The sequence below is a fragment of the Arvicanthis niloticus genome, chromosome 23, assembly GCF_011762505.2.
Source record: "Arvicanthis niloticus isolate mArvNil1 chromosome 23, mArvNil1.pat.X, whole genome shotgun sequence".
NCBI classification, from domain to species: Eukaryota; Metazoa; Chordata; class Mammalia; order Rodentia; family Muridae; genus Arvicanthis; species Arvicanthis niloticus.
In genome coordinates, this window is record NC_133430.1 from 36,688,496 (window position 1) to 36,707,864 (window position 19,369).

The 19,369-nt window shown below is 39.4% G+C and overlaps 1 protein-coding gene across 4 annotated transcripts in view; it reads right to left on the reverse strand.

Annotated features, from left to right (window-relative positions):
- Rad51b (RAD51 paralog B) overlaps positions 1-19,369 on the reverse strand; it is a 494,355-nt gene that overhangs the window by 223,482 nt on the left and 251,504 nt on the right. The gene's annotated exons all lie outside the window — the stretch shown is intronic.

Sequence of the window (19,369 nt, forward strand, 5' to 3'; positions counted from 1 at the left end):
GGATCTGATTGGGTTGCAGAATAAAAAAGTAAAGGGCTGAAGAAGATTTAAAAACTAAAAATGAACCTAGTATTCCTAGGGGATAACGGAGATAGTTTGACATGAAAGAAGCAAGTTAGCATCAACAAATGAAATGTCCGATGGCAATGTGAAGAGATGGCATCCAGTGACAAATGAATGAAGTCCTAACTCACTATACAAGGAGGGCAAACCTTAAAGACATTACTCTACAGGAGAAGCCAAATGCAAAGAGGGGGGGACCTGTATATGGCTCTGTTTACAGGAAGTGTCCACGCTTACAAATTCAAAACCTAGAAAATCGATGAGTGGTTTCCAGAAATGGGAGGAGAAGAAATTGAGAGTGACTGCTAATGGACAGGGGACGTCTGTTTCATAGTGACAAAGGCATTCTGGAATTAGATGCTGATGATAGTTGCACATGCTAGTCAACATACTAAAAGGCAAATTCATGCTGTCGTACATGAATTGCATCTCAGTTAAAATTACAGTCTAATAATTCAAACAGGATGACGGGATTCATAAAGGGGATCACTTAGGAAACAAACAATCTTTTTATTGTTATTAAAAAATAATTCAGACACTGTGGATTGTAGCATCATGTTCTGGAATCCAGATGGTTTAAAGGAGAGCCATACGCTGATTAGACTTGGAAAACAGGATGTATATGGAAGAATAAAGTACTGGAAATGATTCTATCTGAAATTCCCAAGTCAAAGGGGATGATTTTGAAAGTTTCCTCGAGAATACAAGGACAGTTAAGCAGAAAACAGCAAGTAGCTGCTTTCCATCTCCCCAAAAGACAGAGCAGAGAGAAGAGGGCTCAAAAGGCAATACACTAGATTTCAGCAGACACAGGACGGGTGTCCTTACACCGAGAGTGGAACATAGGGCTTCAGAAGCAGTATGTGGAGACTGGAGGACTTTTCAAGAATGTAGTCAAGGGCTAGCTAGATGGCTTAGGGGTTAAGAGCACTTGCTGCTCTTGCAAAGGACCTGAGTTGATTCCCGGTACCCATATGGCAGCTCACAAGTACCCATAACCCTACCTCCAGGGAGTTCAACATATATGCCTATGGTACACATATATACACATAGGCAAGACATTCATACTTATAATGTAAAATAAAGTCTTAAAAGAAAATTTAAAAGAATATTTTCAAAGTCATATTTGTGAATGTGCCATTGTACCACTTTCAAGCCTATTCCTGTTCTTTCAAAACTCATGTGTCTCCATGGGATAAGCAGGAAGACCTAGCTATGGGCTAGGTGAAGTGCCAGCAGGTTAAAGGTCAATTTAAAAAACAACTCCAATTTTCTTTTGTTTTTCTTTATATAACCTCCCCACAAGAGAAAACATTATTAATTCTCTTGCCTCAAAAGAGCTGAGTGGTCCCCACACCCAGGACGTAGGAGCTGAGTCAAGGATACGCACACTCTGGGAGTTTCAGCTAGGGGTAAGCTCCACTTTCTTTATTAATACTTTTCTTACTCTGTAGTTTCCCTGAAGTCTGAAAGTGTCTCTGCTGGCTGACTTCCCTACACCTATCCAGTCCATCAGGCTGGAGAGATGTTCCTACTGCCTTGTCACCACACTCAGTACTTAGCTGCTGCCCTGTCATTGCCCATTACAGTCTTTATTTCTGTTTATATAATCCACCATGTCTAATCATGACAGGTTCCATTAATGTATCCACACATCCCAAATCTAACACATCCTACTGAAAACCCCATAGACTCTGAGGTTACACACAAATTAGTTTATTGCCTATTCTTTCTAAATGAATTGTATTTTATATAATTATGAATATTTTTCATAACTCTCCATTTTGTTTTTCATCCCTGAAGACAGACAAGTGAAGTGTTTAGCTCATGTCTGTACTTACAACTTGGGAACATGAAGCAGGAGGATTGCTGTAAATTTAAGGCTAGCCTGAACTACAAACAAATATGCTAATGTCATAGATGAACATTTGAAACTTCGATATCTGTCGATTGGATAAATAAATATTAGTTGATTGTAGATGTTAGTCCTCCCAGCCCCATGTTCCCAGAAGTAAAACTCAAATACCTTAGAGACTTACAAAAAAGTGACTTACAAATACCTTAGCCATATAGCTAGGCTCTTCTCTGACTAGATATAACTTAAAACATCCCATTTATTCTAGCCTACATTCTGCCATGTGGCTGGTTATCTGTGTATCCTCATGTCTTCTGCCTCTCTATATCCTAGAATACTTTCTCCTCCTGGATGGTCCATCTCCCACTTCCTGCCTAAGATATAAGGCAGAGGCTTTTTAATTGGCAGGTGATAAAATAAACAAGATGTTATCTCTACAGTTGATATTAATACAGCATCAATTGCACTCATGTTCAGACAACAACAAAATCAAGACATCACACAAAGAACATTATAACTTTCCAACAAGCACACACTCCTCTACCGCCTGCCCTCAGAGGATCACAGACATCACTGGCAGTTACATAAGCTGCCATGAACAAGACTGCCAACACCTGTGATACTTCACCAAAAGTAGACAATTCTCCTTGTTGAGGCTGGCACCAAGTTAGACCAGAAACTAACCAAGCAATATTACAACCTTTCCTTTACCCTCTGGTGCTCACTTGGAAGTGTGTGGGGGTGGGGACAACATCAACTAATCTTTACAGTCCAGAACAGAACAACTCTTAAATATGTTCTGTGCTCCATCACCCGGATCACTGACACATTAACTTTCCTTCTGCCGCTCCTTTTTATCAGCAGACTTACCACGTGCTTCAATTCTTTTTGGTGTTGTATGACATGTCTTATAAATAGTGTGAAGTTGGTTTAATTACATAGCATTAAATTTATATCCCCATTAGGTCTATAATCTAAAGACCTGTTACAGATAAAGGATAGCTGTTAACTACTGTGAGTGACTCAGAAACCCAACGAGGCCCTCTTGCTGTAAGACACTTCAGTGTGTAGACACTTCAGACCCTAGATGTACAGTCTTCTACAACTTCCTCATCTTTAGAATAATACTGTTTTCCATGAATGCCCAGCTCTGCCCTACAGGCTTTTCTCCTTCCTCCACAAAGATTCTGAAAGTGAGACTTATCAGAATTAATGTCCCATGGCCATATTACAAATACCATACTAGACAGGAACTGTGTTTCCACAGAGGTCCCTGATTCTGAGTGGGTTAAGAGCCCAGCTCTCCATCAGACAGATGGAAGCAGAACCCACTTCCTGTTAGCAGAGATTCTTATCACATGGTACTGACAAACTTATGTTTTCAAAAGAGGGTCACAATCCATTTTCTTTCAAGAGTTAGAAGCTATATATTATACTGTCTTGTACTAAGTCCCTGAGATCTACACATAACTAACAGTGCAAGTACCAGGGAAGGACTTTCTTTTAAGCAGGGAGGGATCAAGAATGGTTGAAAAGCAGCAGTGAGAAGTAAGGACATGTATGTGAACACATGTGCACCTGCACATACACATACACATGCATGCACATGTACACACACAGGCATACTCACAGACACAGACCACATGCATACACATGTACACACACACACACACAAAGACAAAGGAACCATTGGCTGATAGGAATACAATGGTAGCCTCACTTGGGAAAACCTAAGAATACGTCACAGCACTTGGAAAATGCATTTTAGATTCCCAGGTATACTTCATTTGAGGGAAGCCATCAACTTTTCTTGAGACTATTCCCTTCATCAAGTTTAGTTAATAACACCTATGTTCTAGCACTACATTGAGGGCTGACGCAAATACATGCATGGAATCCACAATACAGTTCCTTCCCAACAAATATCCAGCTACCTTTACAATGTGCTCTTTCCAGCAATCCCATGAGTCATGTGTTAGCTTCTCCTTATGCAGAAATAAGTTGTCGTTGGGTTTTAGTAATATATTTAAAGTTCCTCTTCTAGGGAGAGGCTGAGCTGGGACCTTCAACCACTCTGCTGATGCCAAAGGTTAGCCTGGGCTCCTTCCACTAAACCCCAATGACAATCTTACTTTTTTTTCTACTACAGTTGAGAGCTAATTTTCCCAAGCATATTGAGAAACATACTGCCCCTGCCAATGCCACAAGTACTGGAAGAGGGGTACCTGGCATAGATTCACATGTGAATCATTGTTGTACAAGAACCAACTAAATACTGAGGAAGGGAGATAGTGAAGAACCAGAATATAAAGAGGTCACAGGCACTTGACCCCTTGAGAGCTGAGAGTCTCTGTGGTTCTGAAAGATTATGCGGAATGGAACTACTCTGTGTGATGAGGATGACTCTGGCTCTTGTTTCACTTGTTAATTCTCTGTTTCGGGGGGTGGGGAGTGGGGGAGGAACAGCTAATGAAGACCAGTGAAGCAGCCACATGATGTAGAGCCAGGCTAAACAGTCTAAAGACACAGGCACTGGAACTGCCAAGGCCAGTAGGCAGCCAGTGACCTCAGAAAAGTCCGTGACCTTTCTAACGACAATAATCTAGCAATTGAGAGTGTGGAACTCAGAATCAGAAAGCTCTAGGTCTGATTCTGGTTCTTCTAGTTACCACTGTATGATGTGGGGCAAAGTTACATTTTGAATGACAGTTTCCCTGTGGCAAAATGGGGATAACAGTACCTAACTGAAGGAACAAGTACAAGAATTCAATGTCCTATTGAAGGTGGTTAACACATTAACTGGTAGTATGACAACTGCTACCCAGCGTCCTCTGTGACCTGCGCTTCGTGGTTCTGAAATGGGGACGATTAAACTTGTCTTGCCTCTTCCGCTTTGCTTTCCTAACAGCACCATTTTAAAAAAGTTTAACATATAACATTATAACAAGTATATAACATTAATAGTATGTAACATTATAAACAAGTATTATAAAATAGGACTTAATAAAATGTGAAGAATGTGTAAGAGCACAAGGTTACTGCAATGACAAATTGGGAGTGAACTGAATAGTCCTACCTGTCATTAGAAGTAAGAGGGCTACATTAGGCTTTTTGAAAAAAGCTGAAGAAAACAAACTGTTCTATATGTCCTCAGAACCCTGAGTTCTTTTTTTTCCCACAATATAACTGGAATCCTTGAGGATTCATTTAATTTACAGCCTAAAGGGAAAACAAGAACAAAGCTGAACCAGAGGGAAGGCTGGCTTCATGGACTGTCCACAAGCCTGGGGAATTGGCCCTACAGCACAATGTAATAAAGAGGCTTACAAATTGAGTCCCTGGGGAAGGATCCAGCTATATTTGTTGCATGTGGGCACCAGAGCCCAGAAATTGGCCTCTTCTGTTCTTTGACTGCCATATGCATAAATTTGTAGACTGTCATTCCCTTTAACTCAAAACACCAGTGAAGAAACAGTTGGAGCAAAGCCTCTTGAGAACATGACAAGCCACAACACTTAGAACACTGACCATCTTCCATTGTTCAAAGTCCTGTAACTACTGACTTGACTGTTTTTGCTGTTTACCAATACTCATCTTAATGGATCTCAAGAGAGCCAGGGTAAGGGTGCTTATAGAGATCATCTAGATGTCTCCCTCCCACATGCTGGAAGAGTCTTTTTCAGCCCATTCATATACATATCAAGGACAAAATTACTTGGGCTTGGTCACAAATGTCAGAGGTAGCATGTTCCCCTGCTCTAAGGTTTCCATGAAGGGCCGCCTACTAGAATACTATGCCAATCTTTTCAAAGGTTTTCTCTAAAAAGTCTAGGAAGAATTTTTTCACATTTATTTTATGTAATTTTTAAAAAAGATTTTGTATATAAATACTGTACTTACATTATCTCAATCCCATCCTCTCCCTCTCCAACTCCTCCCCATGTCCTCCCTCCAAATCTCTCTCAAATTTCTGACTCTTTTCAGTTAACACTGTTTCGTTTTTTTTTTTGGATTGCTGAGGACCTGGCTTCCCTCTTACACGGAGCAGAGTCATTAGCAGATGACTCCTGGCTTCAGAATGCAGAATTCTCTTCCTCGACTCTGTCCTTGCAAGACAAGGCTTGCTGTGGCCCAGCTGGCTGCCCGACTCTGGGAAGAGAAGGAGAAGAGCAACAAGGGCCACACCTACAACATGGTTTCCCTGGGCTAATGCTGGCGTCTTGTTCGTAGTTACTTTAGTGTCAGAGTCTCTTTCTTCAAGGAGAGAGTGAGGAGAAAATAAGACTCTGGCTTTCTTAAACACCAATAGCCTCTACCCTCTACTCAATATCTTCTCTGTCCCTCTCCCTGACTTCTCCCCCCATCCCACTTAGACCACAGCACTGCATCCTAATGATGAACCCGAGATTCACGCCAGTTCTTCCTCGCCACAAAGTACATGGACAGTAGTGTTTCATGCTCAGTGGCCTATTTACTTGCATTCTGAGACTTTCCTCCATTTCCTGTTGTCAAGCAAAGCTTCCTCCTAGTCACCCTGGTTCTGACTCCAATCAGTTCCTGGACTGAGTAAAGGACCAACATCTCTTGTCTCTTTATTTTCTTCTACAATGGAATATTTAACCATGTGTATCTCAGAGGATCACTGTGAGGACTCAGTGAGGGAAACTTTATAACAGCGCACTCAACCTTCTACTCAGCACATGGCAAGTGCTTGATAAATGTCAGTGATACATGTTAGTGGCACATCTGTTCCCCAGCCTACACAAATGTAAACACTACAGCCTCACTGGACTTTCTAGTCCTCCTTTCTAACCTTGAGTCAACCATATGCTATGGAAACACATATTTAGAGCATCCATCAAGAATTTAAATGAGAAAACTGGTCAGCAAATGGATTCCTGAGGTTTACCATGATGTCTTTTCAGATGGACAGCAACCCACTGCTTAGCTTAAAATCATCAAGATGCATTTGTTCATCTAGCCCTGAACCTACTTAATCAGCCTCAACAGCATAGCAAGACTATCAGTCCCACTGTTCCTAGAAATAAGAAGCCATGTTTCTACCCTATAGTCAAGCTCTGATGGAATAAAATAGGAATGGTTTGCTTCTGGGAAGCTGGGATTGTCCCCAGATATTTTCTCCTGAGTAATCATTTAATGATGCTAAACCTTTCCAATGATCAATGTTCTGCAGGTTCTAGAACGCCGCTTTTACTTCCCCACTCTTTTCAAAATCAGAATGATTCCTGCCCTTCTTCAACATTCTGGACCATATCTTATTGCTATCATATCTCATAAGTGTGTGTTCACAACATAGCAGCTCAGGCTCTACTCTGTGCTGTGGTTCCTAAGGAAAGACCCAGCACTGAGTGAAATCCAGTCTAATTTGCTGAACACCCAAAAGATACACAGGGTGGTATTTTCTTTTTTCTACTGTAGATGGCAATGATGGCAATGACAATGACAACAGCAGTTCTGTCAGACTCTGTCCAAGCATTTAAAATGCATTAAGTAATTCTCACAGGAATATTTTGAAGTGGCTGTTCTGACATCTCTTTTTTACAGAGTGGGAATAAGACACAGGTCAGATAGCCTGCAAATGGCTGTTCCAAACTGTAATTAGTTCTAGAGCCCATGTTTCCAACCAATCACTGGTCACAGTAGCTCCTTTTTAACAAAGGGCACCATATTGGCTGTATGAGCTATAAAGCTAGGGTCCAGTCTACAGCCAGCAGCCACAGATGTTTTGTAACTATCCCACAGTTTTGTAACTCACCTTACACACAGTGTTCCTTCCTAACAAGTTCATAGGAAACTGCTCTGGTAAACCAGAAATCGGTCTATTGATCTTCAACTTATATGTGTCTCTCACTCAGACCAGATAATCCTGACAGTATGACCACAGTATTTCTCCTTTTAGACACCTTTACCTACAAAAGAAAAAACTATAACTAAAAACTATTAGAATACAAGTAGTTTGCTCTAGGAATTTGTAGCAGAGGAGGGATACTGCTGGTGGCACTATGACTCTGAATTCAGCCAGCATCCCAATCTCTATGGACAGGTCTAGGGCAGACAGTAAACTCAGCGTGAATCTCCAGGTGCTTCTGATAGTGACCAGTATTTTCCAATGCATTTGGGCTTCACTTGATGTCTTTGTCAGGCTTAGTCCAAGAATGACTTGCGGTTGCTTTTCAGAAATCTACTTAACACATTCTCTGGTACTTTCTGTCTTACTTTATTTTCCAACCCAATTCTCAAATAACCCTGACATCTACTCTACGTTCTACAGTATCTTTAGATCTGGCCTAAAAAAGTCTTTGATGTATCTAAGACAACATATGAACATTTAAAAATATTTTTCTTCTTTACTTTTTGCCTGTTACCACATCCAATTGGTAGGACAGAATAGGCAATATAGAAAAAAAAAAAGTAGAACACATATAAGTTGGTTTTTTTTCTTCTCATTGTTATACCTTCTCAAACCATTGGTTTCAGTGTGTGGGAAAGGGCCTTGTGAGCAGATAGATCTCCATGAAGAGGGACTTGGTACTTGAACTATGGGTAGAAGGAGTCCATCCTCACACAGATGAGTGGCCAGGCAGTGGGGGGAGGAAAGCAGCCAAGAAGGAGGTCACAGAGAGGGTTCTAAACGAGGCTACTCATTCTCAGATATGTTTACCTAGAAAATTGACCACGAGCAATGCCCTAATCTAGCCATAATGTGAAGTTAGAGAAGTCAAGCAGGAGAATGCAAATATCTAAGTGTGGGAATGCTTCTGACAGTAAACTGAGCCTGGGAACTGGAAGTCGAAAGGGAGGAGGGATGAAGGGAAACTGCTTTGCTGGTAAAGCACAGAGGACCCGAAAACGAAATAAATGTTTTACATAGAGATACTTCTCCATACCTTCAGTTTTTGGTAACTCAACCTGGGGAATTTTGTTGGCAGTGTCCTATCTGCTCATTCTGGACCACCCCAAGAGCTTTTGGCAAAGAACTTCTGCCAAGTAATCACAAAAATGTGTTTCTTTGTTCTTTCAGGTTGCTAAGGAGATTTCAAAGCAGCCTCTCAAGTACTTCCTCTCCACCTCAAGGGGAGCTTAGCAAAGTTCTCAACGCATTCCATTCAGGTCACTGAGGAGTCGGTGGCTTTCATAGTGTGCAGTGAGCTGCTGTGTATACACTACTAAGTTGTTGCTGAGCATAGTACACTTCTATTAGTGTGAAGTTTGTTATTACACAGGCCTCATGTTCAACATCTGGAATGTAACGTATGAACCTACAGAGCCTTAGCAGTTGAAGAGAGATGCTGTAGTAGATGAGCCAGCGGCAGGCTTGGATGGAGGGTCAGGTATTCTGAGATAGGGTTCTACCGTTTCCATCTATGGGGCTACAGACATGCTTCTGCCTCTCCAAACTTTTGGTGTTTTCTTCTGCAACATGAGAGGTTTCAAGCAGATAACATCAAAAATACTTTCTGTCGTCTTACATCTCATGGAGAAGCAACTAAAATCAAACCTGTTAGTGCTGAAACAGTGTACAGAGAACAGGTTAATACAGCGGGTCCCACAGGCGTGGATCCTACAAGCAAAAGCTCGGCTTTGCCTGTGGCTGAAAGGAATTAGAAGAATATTTTGGCTTTCAAAGTGGGCAAAGATTTGGTTTGGATTTCTCTCCAAAAAGACAGCATGTCTCAGCTGTGGAAACGATGCCAGTAGCCACAGGCTGGGTCACTGCCTTCAGTGAGGTCCAGCAGGCACAACACAAATTTCTTAATTGCCATTACTATAACCTTTACCACACCTTGTTTTTCTTGGGGGCTCTCCTAGTCAGGTAAGCTGGGTTAGATCCAACACAATTTATAAAATTTGAGGCTTTTCCTAATGTAAGTAAGATTACATGCTATTTTAGGAAACCTCTTGGGGGATGAGGAAATGTGTTGTTTTCCTTTTAAATATTATACTGCGTATCAATTCCAAATGCTAACCAAGCTTTTAGAGAAAAACATGAGTTCCCTAAAAATAGCCTGTCTACAATGGCTCACAGATTCGGGTGCTTTCTGCACAGAGCATAACTTGCTTAGCATGCAGTTATAAACAAAATAATATTTGTGGATCATATCTACAAGGTTAAGAAAAAGTGTCTGTAAATACCCCACAAAGACTAAAGAAATGGCAATCAGTGTAAGCTGGGTTATTATTTTAAAGCTGTGCTCTTAAAAATGGCTCAAATGAGTTTCTAATGTCAGATTTAAAAAACCACTTTGAGTAATCAAATACAAAATCTAAAGACATAACTTTGGTCTCCAGTTTTCTCTGAGCACTCTTGAGTTTTTTCTTTCTTCTTTTTCTTCTCCTTCCTGTTTTTATTTTTGATCCCTTTTGTTTTGTCTTTTTGAGATAGGGTTTCTCTGGAACTTGCTTAGTAGAGCAGGCTGGCCTTAAACTCAAAGATGTGCATGCCTCTGCCTCCTGCGTGCTCAGATTCAAGATGTGCACCAACACCACCCTGCTGAGTTTTTGGCTTCTTAAATTTCTTCCAGTTTTGACTACCATGACACTACAGACTACTGACTAAATCTACTTTTTCTGAGAAAAGTGGACCCAGGCTGACCCAGAACTGTCTAGTAATCCAGGATGGCTTTAAAGTTCTCCTGCCTCAGCCTCCTGAGTGTTAAGATTAAAAGCATGAGACACAATGAGGAGGTGCTTTGTACTTTGCTCACTATCTTATGTGCGTTCATATGTGTAAGTATGGATGTGTGCATGCGACAGCATACATGAGGAGGTCAGAAGACAAGTTCATATGTCTGTTCTTGCCTTCCACATTTTCTTTACTCATTTGATTTTATTTATTGACGCAGGGTCTCACTATGTAGTCTAAGCCAGCCTGGAACTCACTATAAACCTGGCTGGCCTTGAACTCGCAGAGATCAGCCTGAATCTCAAGTGCTATGATTAAAGGTGTGAACCCTATCCCACAATTCCACCTTGTTTGAAACAGTCTTGTTCATAGCTACACATGTCAGGCTAGCTGACATTCAAGGTTCTGGGCCTTTTCCTGCCTCCATTTCCCATCTCACCTCAGGAACTGTGGGAGTAGATGTATGATACCGTGTCTGTCTTTACATGGGTTCTGGGACCTTCACTTGGGTCTTCATGTTTGCATGGCAAGCACCTTACACTGAGCCACCCCCCTAGCTGCTGCCACTTTCTGAACTTCAGTTTCTACATTTCTTTCCCAGGCTATTCTTTTTATTCCCTTCTTCTTCTGCAGCAGTATTTAAGTATATCTTATAATTCAGTAGACAAATTCAGCTATTTTCTTTTTCAGCATTTTTCTCTTACATTCTTTTCTTTGGGTTTGGCAGACTCCTCACTCTCTGTGGCTGATTTCCTAATCCTGACCACTAACCTTAATCATCTTGTGTAAGTTTTAATTTTCTACTTCCCTCTACTATATGCCTCATTATCTCAAGCTTAAAAACTGTACAAAACTGAATCACAATGTAAAAAAAAATCTGTAAATAGGTTGAAATTGAAAGTTTCAGTATGTGATTATTGATTTCTAAAATACATATATGTATGTCATATATGTATGATATGCATATATGAAGGTGTGTGTATGCATATATGTTTTCCAGTCCTGTCTGTATATTAAAAGAGCTGAGAAGCACAGACACCATAATAGTGTGTCTAAGAATCTGTTAGCTAATACTATTTTCAATGAAAGATAAATGGATGACTTGAGTGCTCAAGCAGTACAAGGATGCATGGTATAACGTATCATGTCAAAAAATAAAACAACACTAAGATATGACAGGGGCATTATGACATAAGAACATACTAGCTCCAAAAGGAATAATATGAACAGTAAATTTAATATAGTAATGACCACTGAAAAGGATAGAAATCTATGAGTCTAAACTGGTAAGAGATGAATGGATGGATAGATGAACATGTGGGTAGATAGATGGATGGGTAGATGGATGGATGGGTAGATGAACTGGTGGAGAGTGGGTGGGTAGATTGATGAATGGATGGGTGAATGGATAGATAGATGGTGGGTGGATGGATGAATGTGTAGGTAGACATATGAATGGGTGGGTAGATGTGATAGATGAATGGGAGGGTGTATGGATGATGGATGGATAGATGGGTGTATGGATGGATGAATAGATAGATGGGTGGATGGATGGATAGGTGAGAGGAGAAAGATCTCTCATGATTATAAGGAAAAGTTACAGTATTGGCTGGCAAAGAGAAAGAGAAAGTTGAAATTGGAAACCATGATGTAACAATCATCTTATTGAGCTTGCAGTACAAAATACAAGACCCATGTATAATGATGAGAAGCAGGATGGCTGTGTTGTGTTTGTAGGAGAAAAGCAGTATCTATATAGAGGAAAAACTTAACATGTCTTAACTGAATGGCCAAAACTTTATATAACCAATGAGTGGCAGGTAAACACTGTACACCTCCAGAAACAATAACTTGACGGCAAAACACCACCATGCTGGCAAGGTGTAACCTGAACCAGATAATAAGGGAACATCAAATGTACTTTTAAAGGATCTAGGAATTGTGGGAAGGTTGGTACTATATTCTTAAAAAAAAAAAAAAAAAACCCAGTTTATAAACATCAAAGGAAAGTTCTAGATTAAAGGAAACTAGATAGACAAAAAACCAAATTATAGCAACTAAGTATAAGACATAATCCTAAACTGGACCTATGCTGGAAGAAAGAAGTGTTACAGCAGACACTATTGTGTTATTAGGTTAGTTGCTAAAAACAGACTACAAATGATAGATAAAAACATTTTATCAAATTTAGTAACTCTTCTATGGTTACATAAGAGAATATATTCATTCATAGAAGTAGAACAATGGTGTGTGTGTGTGTGTGTGTGTGTGTGTGTGTGTTTGTATGGGGTGTGTATATAGGTAACTGACCCTATCTAAAGTAAAAAACAAATGGCTTTAAGATAAATTATATGCATGAGTCCTTCAGGTTTTGAGTTTTTTCTCGAGAATCATCACTAATATTGAAGAACTGGTGCTTTCATTCATCCTGATGGGTGTATTTACTCATAGAACTAGCTAGAAAGTGTAATTAAGCAGTGGTCTTATAGGACTCAATTTTAAAAATAGATACAAATGATTTATTTATAAGATCAGGAAATTATATATAAATATGAACTTTTAAAGTATATGAAGGTACTGAGAAAAGATTTTTTTTCTCAATAATTTCAATACAGAGCCTCCCAATGTAGCTGAGTCTTAAAAACTCATAAAAAATTGTAATACAAGACAGGGATGACTGAACTCTGGGGGTGAAATCTTAGTTCAGCAACAGTGTCTGGAGATTTGTGGATGCTTTTATACAGTCACAGAGGAAACTATTGCTTTAATTCACTGAGTTCCTTCAACTAAAATTTTATGCCTATCTTAAATGATGGCACGTTAACACAATACACCTCTGAGGCCCATGAAAGGGAACATCTCTGGTAACACTAAGTTAGAGGAGAATACATTTGCAAAATTTGGTTCATCATTACTTTTCTTGGCATATTTGAGAATTTTCCACAGTAAAAAATGTTTGACAATGTACAATGTTACATTGTCAAAACAAATTTTTGATGGGTAACACTTTAAATAAAAGCAGTGGTGTATCTCTGTTCACTATGTGACAGGTTAGAAGGACTTGGTTGGAGTCTTGTCTGAAACTAGACTCCATTTCGGGAGGGTGCTGTGCCCATCCTCCACATTGCTAGGTTAGAGGGACTTGCTTAATACCATTGTAGTAATCCCTGAATCAAAACCACCATTTGCCAGTTGCGCTCTCAAGCTCCTCCATGCTGGATGCTGAGATTGGTTTTCTGAACAAGGAAGGTCCTACAAAAGAAATGATTAAAAACAACAAGAAGACGATTACTCCTTTGTGACTCTTGCCCGAGAGGCTGAAATCTGAGCAGACTGCATCTCAATTTCTCTAAATGAATTCCTCTGCGTCTGTCATGCGGCTAATTCTCCACATTTCCTACTATCCTGATTATTAAAAAAAAAAAAAAAAAAAAAAAGAAGAAGAAGAAGCCTGCTAATATAAACATCAAAGGGCACTCCTACTTATGCAGCCTTCAGATATTCTCCAGAAATGGGTTGTGGGAACAGAAGATTTAGGGACTTGTGGGAAGGATGTTTTCCTTTGGAGACAATGGGCCAAGTCTACCAGACAATGCTATACTGCATTTGGTGGTATACAGTTAAGCAGCAAGGGTTTGCCCAGAGAGGTCAAAGATAGCCCATGGCTTAAACAAGACTCACCACAGCTTTTACTGAGTGGCAATGTGGAAGATGGGAGCGGCACCATCCCTAAATGGAATCTAGTTGCAGACATCCTCCATGGGGCCTCAGAAGGAGGGGTGGGTTGGAGGAGGGAGGCCATTTGAGACACTTAAAACCAGCAGAGCTTTTCATTTCCTGAATCTAAAGCAAATAGCTGTTTGTGGTATTCACTGGAGTGTGAGGGTGTGTCTTTTCCTTCTTCTTCTTCTGCCAAGCTTGTAGACCCCACAAAAGATTGACTATAAGATTGCTCTGAAGTTAATAAGATGAGGCTGACTGAGAATAAATGGAAATGCCCACATTTAAGATGAGAGAATGAAGAGACTGAACAAGAGGTCATGGGAAACGATCCAGGGGTTACACTGGATTATGAACATTATATGTGCCAATACGGTCACTTGGCTGCTGAAAGCCCCACTGCAATTTAAGGCCAGATTAGCAAAAGTATAGTGTTCAGAGTAAGAAAAACACACAGCCTCACTGTGCTGACACAACCAGAGTACTGCCTGCATTCTGTGACATGTTTTACAGCACTTGCAGAAAAACTGGGGCATGTCAAAAGAGTCACAGAAGAGAAATGGAGTGGGAAACCATGCCATATGAAGAAGAATAAATGCAGAAACTAGGCTTCTTCAACTAGGAAGAAAGAACTTGCTGGATACTTTAGCTATTTATAAATAGGGATGGGTTATTCTGTGGAGGAAAGGACAAACTTATCTGCATAAGCTTTACAAAAGAACACTTTTTTCTAATAATTAAAATGGTCCCCAAATGGAACAGACTCTGTTGTATAACAGTTACTTCTCTATCATGGGGAGAGCTAAAGTCTAATAACAGCTCAGCGATGTTACAGCTGAATAGTCCAGCAGTAAACAGAATCTGGTCTCAATAGCCACTGGATTCTTTTATTTATTTATTTTACCTCCCCCTTTTATTTAAAATAGTTTTTTCTTATATGCTATATCCTAATTATGATTTCCCTTCCCCCTTCCCCTCCCAGGCTCTTACCACTTCCCCGACCTTCTGGATCTACTTCCTTTCTGTCTCTCATTAGGAAACAAACAGGTTTCTAAGGGATAATAGTAAACTAAGCTAAACTATAATATAATAGGATAAAACAAAAGTAACATTGGAATTGGACAGAACAAACAAAAGGTAAAGAACCCAGAAGAAGGCAGAAGAATCAGACACCCACTTGACAAACTCAAGAAACCCACAAAAACCACTAAACTGAAAGCCATAATACATTAAAAAAAGGACCTGGCACAGACCCATGGAGGCTCTGTGCATGCTGCCTCTGTCTCTGTGAGTGCATACATGCTTTGATCAGGTTGACTTAGAGGGCCTTCTCTTCTGGGTATCCTCATGGCTTCTGGAGAGATTAGGAATATAAATATACAATAAAAGCAATTTACACAAGCCCACAGCACTTCTTACTGGCTTGTTCCTCATTGTTTGTTCAACCTGCTTTCTTATAGAACCCAGGACCACCAGCCCAGGAATGGTACCATTCACAATGAGTTGGGCTCTCCACCATCAACCACTAATTATACTCTTTCTGCCTCTTCTTCCTCAGGGTTCCCTGAGCCCCAAGGAGAGATGTTTGAGAAGACATCTCTGTAAGGGCTGAGTGTTCCAAGGCCTCTCATTCTCTGCATAATGTCTGGCTGTAGGTCTTGTATTCATTCTCATCTACTGCAGGGAGAGGCTTCTCTGATGATGGCTGAGCAAAGCACTGATCTATGAATATACAGATATAATTAGGAATCATTTTATTGCTAGTTTTTTTGGGGGAGGGAGGATTGGCCTAGGTCCCTGGGCTAAGGTTCATGGTCACTCAAGGAGTGAAAGATGGGAATTGATCTACACTAAGATCCAGTTATACCATTCTTGGGTATATACCCAAAGAACTGCACATTGTTCTACAGAAACACTTGCTCAGCCATGTTCATTACTACTTTATTCATAAAAGCCATGAAGTAGAAACATCCTAAATGACCCTCAACAGAAGCATAAAGAAAATGTGGTGATATTTACACAATAGAGTATTGTTCAGCTAGTAAAAAAAAAAAAATGACATCAATTAAATTTGCAGGCAAATGAATGAAACTAGAAAACAAATCATCCCAAGTGAGGTACCCTGATCCAAAAAGACAAATATAGTATATAATCACTCACATGTGGCTATTGCCATTAAGTTAGTGATAATCAAACTACAATCTATAGAACCATAGAGGGTAGGAGGGATGCAGTAAGTGAATAGAGGGTACAGATAAATCTTATTTGAAAGGAAAACAGAATAGGTAATTATGATTGAGTGGGGGTGCTGAAATGAGAGGATCAAGTAGAGAAGGTGCATTGGCTAGTTTTATGTTAACTTGACACAAGCTAGAGTCATCAGAGAGGGGGAGCCTTCTTTGAGAAAATGCCTCGATAAGATCCAGAAGCCTGTAGGGCATTTTCTTAATTAGTGGTTGATGGTGGAGAGCCCAACTCATTGTGAATGGTACCATTCCTGGGCTGGTGGTCCTGGGTTCTATAAGAAAGCAGGTTGAACAAACAATGAGGAACAAGCCAGTAAGAAGTGTTGTGGGCTTGTGTAAATTGCTTTTAGTGTATATTTATATTCCTAATCTCTCCAGGATTCTATCATGAAGGGATGTTGGATTTTGTCAAAGGCCTTTTCTGCATCTAATGAGATGATTACATAGTCTTTTTCTTTTAGTTTGTTTATATTGTGAATTACATTTATTGATATTTATATATCAAACTGTCCCTGCATCTTTGGGATGAAACACATTTGATTATGGTGAACAATCTTTTTGATATTTTTTGGATTTAGTTATTTTATTGAGTATTTATGTATCTATCATAAAGTAAATTGCTCTGTAATTCTTATTCTTTGTTAGATCTTTATGTGGTTTGTATATTAAGGTAACTATATCCTTGTCAAATGAATTGGGCAATGTTCCTCTGTTTCTATTTTGTGGAATAATTTGCAGAGTATCGGCATTAACTCTTCTTTGAAAGTCTAGTAGAATTCTGCATTGAAACCATCCTTTTTTTGGTTGGGAAACTTTTAATGACTGCTTCTATTTCACTAGAGGTTATGGGTCTGTTTAAATTGCTTATCTGATCTTGATTTAACTTTGGTAAATGGTATGTATCAAAAAAATTATCTATTTCTCTAAGATTTTCCAATTTGGTAAAGGTTTTTAAAGTATGTTCTTGTGATTCTCTGGCTCTCCATTGTTCTGCCCCCCCTTTCATTTCTAAGTTTGTTAATATTGTCTCTCTGCTTTTTAGTTAGTATGAATAACAGTTTGTCAATCTTATAGGTTTTCTCAAAGAACCAACTTTTGTTTCATTAATTCATTGTATTGTTGGGTTTTTATTTGTTTTTTTTTTTTTTTTTTCCTTGATTTTACCCCCGTGTTTGATTATTTCTTGCAATCTACTCCTTGTGGGTGTGATTTCTTCTTTTTGTTGTAGAGCTTTCAGGTATGTTGTTAAGTTACTAGTATAATTTTTTTAACAGACACTTAGTGCTATGAACTTGCTTGTTAGAACTGCTTTTATTGTGTCCCATAAGTTTGGATATGCATTCATTTTCTCTTGCTTCCTTTCATCCACCCTTCCCTTCCTTTCCTTTTCTCTCTCTCTCTCTCTCTCTCTCTCTCTCTCTCTCTCTCTCTCTGTCTCTCTCTGTCTCTCTCTCTCTCCTCTCTCTCTCTCTGTGTGTATGTCTCTCTCTCTCTCTCTCTCTTTCTTTCTTCCTTCCTTTCTTTCTTTCTTTCTTTCTTTCTTTCTTTCTTTCTTTCTTTCCTTGCTAAGCATTTTTCATTCTATCCTACACTTCTGGGCCATCCAGCCTCTGGTTTCTGTAGTCATTTTCATTCAACACTAAGAAGTCCTTTAAAAAAAAAAGATTATTTATTTTATGTATGCCAGTACACTGTTGCTGTCTTCAGACACCAGAATAGGGCATTGGACTTCATTACAGATGAGCGACCGTGTGGTTGCTGGGAATTGAACTCAGGACCTCTGGAAGAGCAGTCAGTGCTCTTAACTGGTGAGCCATCTCTCCAGCCCCCTAAGAAGTCTTTAATTTCTTTCTTGACCTATTTTTCATCCAACAGTGAGTTGTTCAGTTTCCATGAGTTTGTAAGCTTTTGTTGTTGTTAATAGTAGTTTTAATCTCTAGTGATCAGATAGGATTCAGGGTATTATTTACATTTTCTTGTATCTGTTGAGACTTATTTTGTGTCTAAGTATGTGGTCAATTTTGAAAGAAGTTCCATGAAGTGCTGAGAAGAACATATGTTCTTATGAGTTGGGTAAAATGCCTGTAAATGTGTTAGGTCTATTTGGTTGATAAGTTAGTGCCAGTATTTCTCCATTTTGTTTTTGTCTGAGTGACCTGTCCATTGGTGAGAGTGGGGTACTGAAATCTTCTAGTCAGTATGTGAGGGGCAATATGTGATTTAAACTGTGGTAGCGTTTCTTTTACAAACTTGGGTACCCTTGTGTTTGTTGCACAGGTATTAAGAATTCTAATGTCCTCTTGATGGATTTTTTCCTTTGATGAGTATGTAGTTTCCTTCCCTATCTCTTCTGATTAGTTTTAGTTTGAAGTCTATTTTGTCAGATATTAAAATGGCTACACTAGCTTGCTTCTTAGGTCCATTTGCTTAGAATATCTTTTTTTCATCCTTTTCATCACCCAGAGGTGATTTTTATCCTTAATGTTAAGGTGTATTTCTTAGATGACCAGATGTATGGATCCTATTTTCATATCCATTCTGTTAGTATGTGTCTTTTCATTGGGGGAATTGAGAACACTGATGTGGAGAGATATTAATGAGTTGTGTTTATTGATTCTGTTACTTTGTTGTTGTTGTTTCTAATGTTGCTGCTGCTTGTGTGTGTGTTTCCTCTCTTTTGATTTGTGGTCTGGACGTATTTATTCCCCGTGTTTTCTTAAGTGTGGTTAACCTCTTTATATTGGAATTTTCCTTCTAGTGCCTTCTGTAGGGCTAGATTTATAGACAGATACTGCTTAAATTTAGTTTATTATAGAATATCTTGAGATTTTTGAGTTTGTG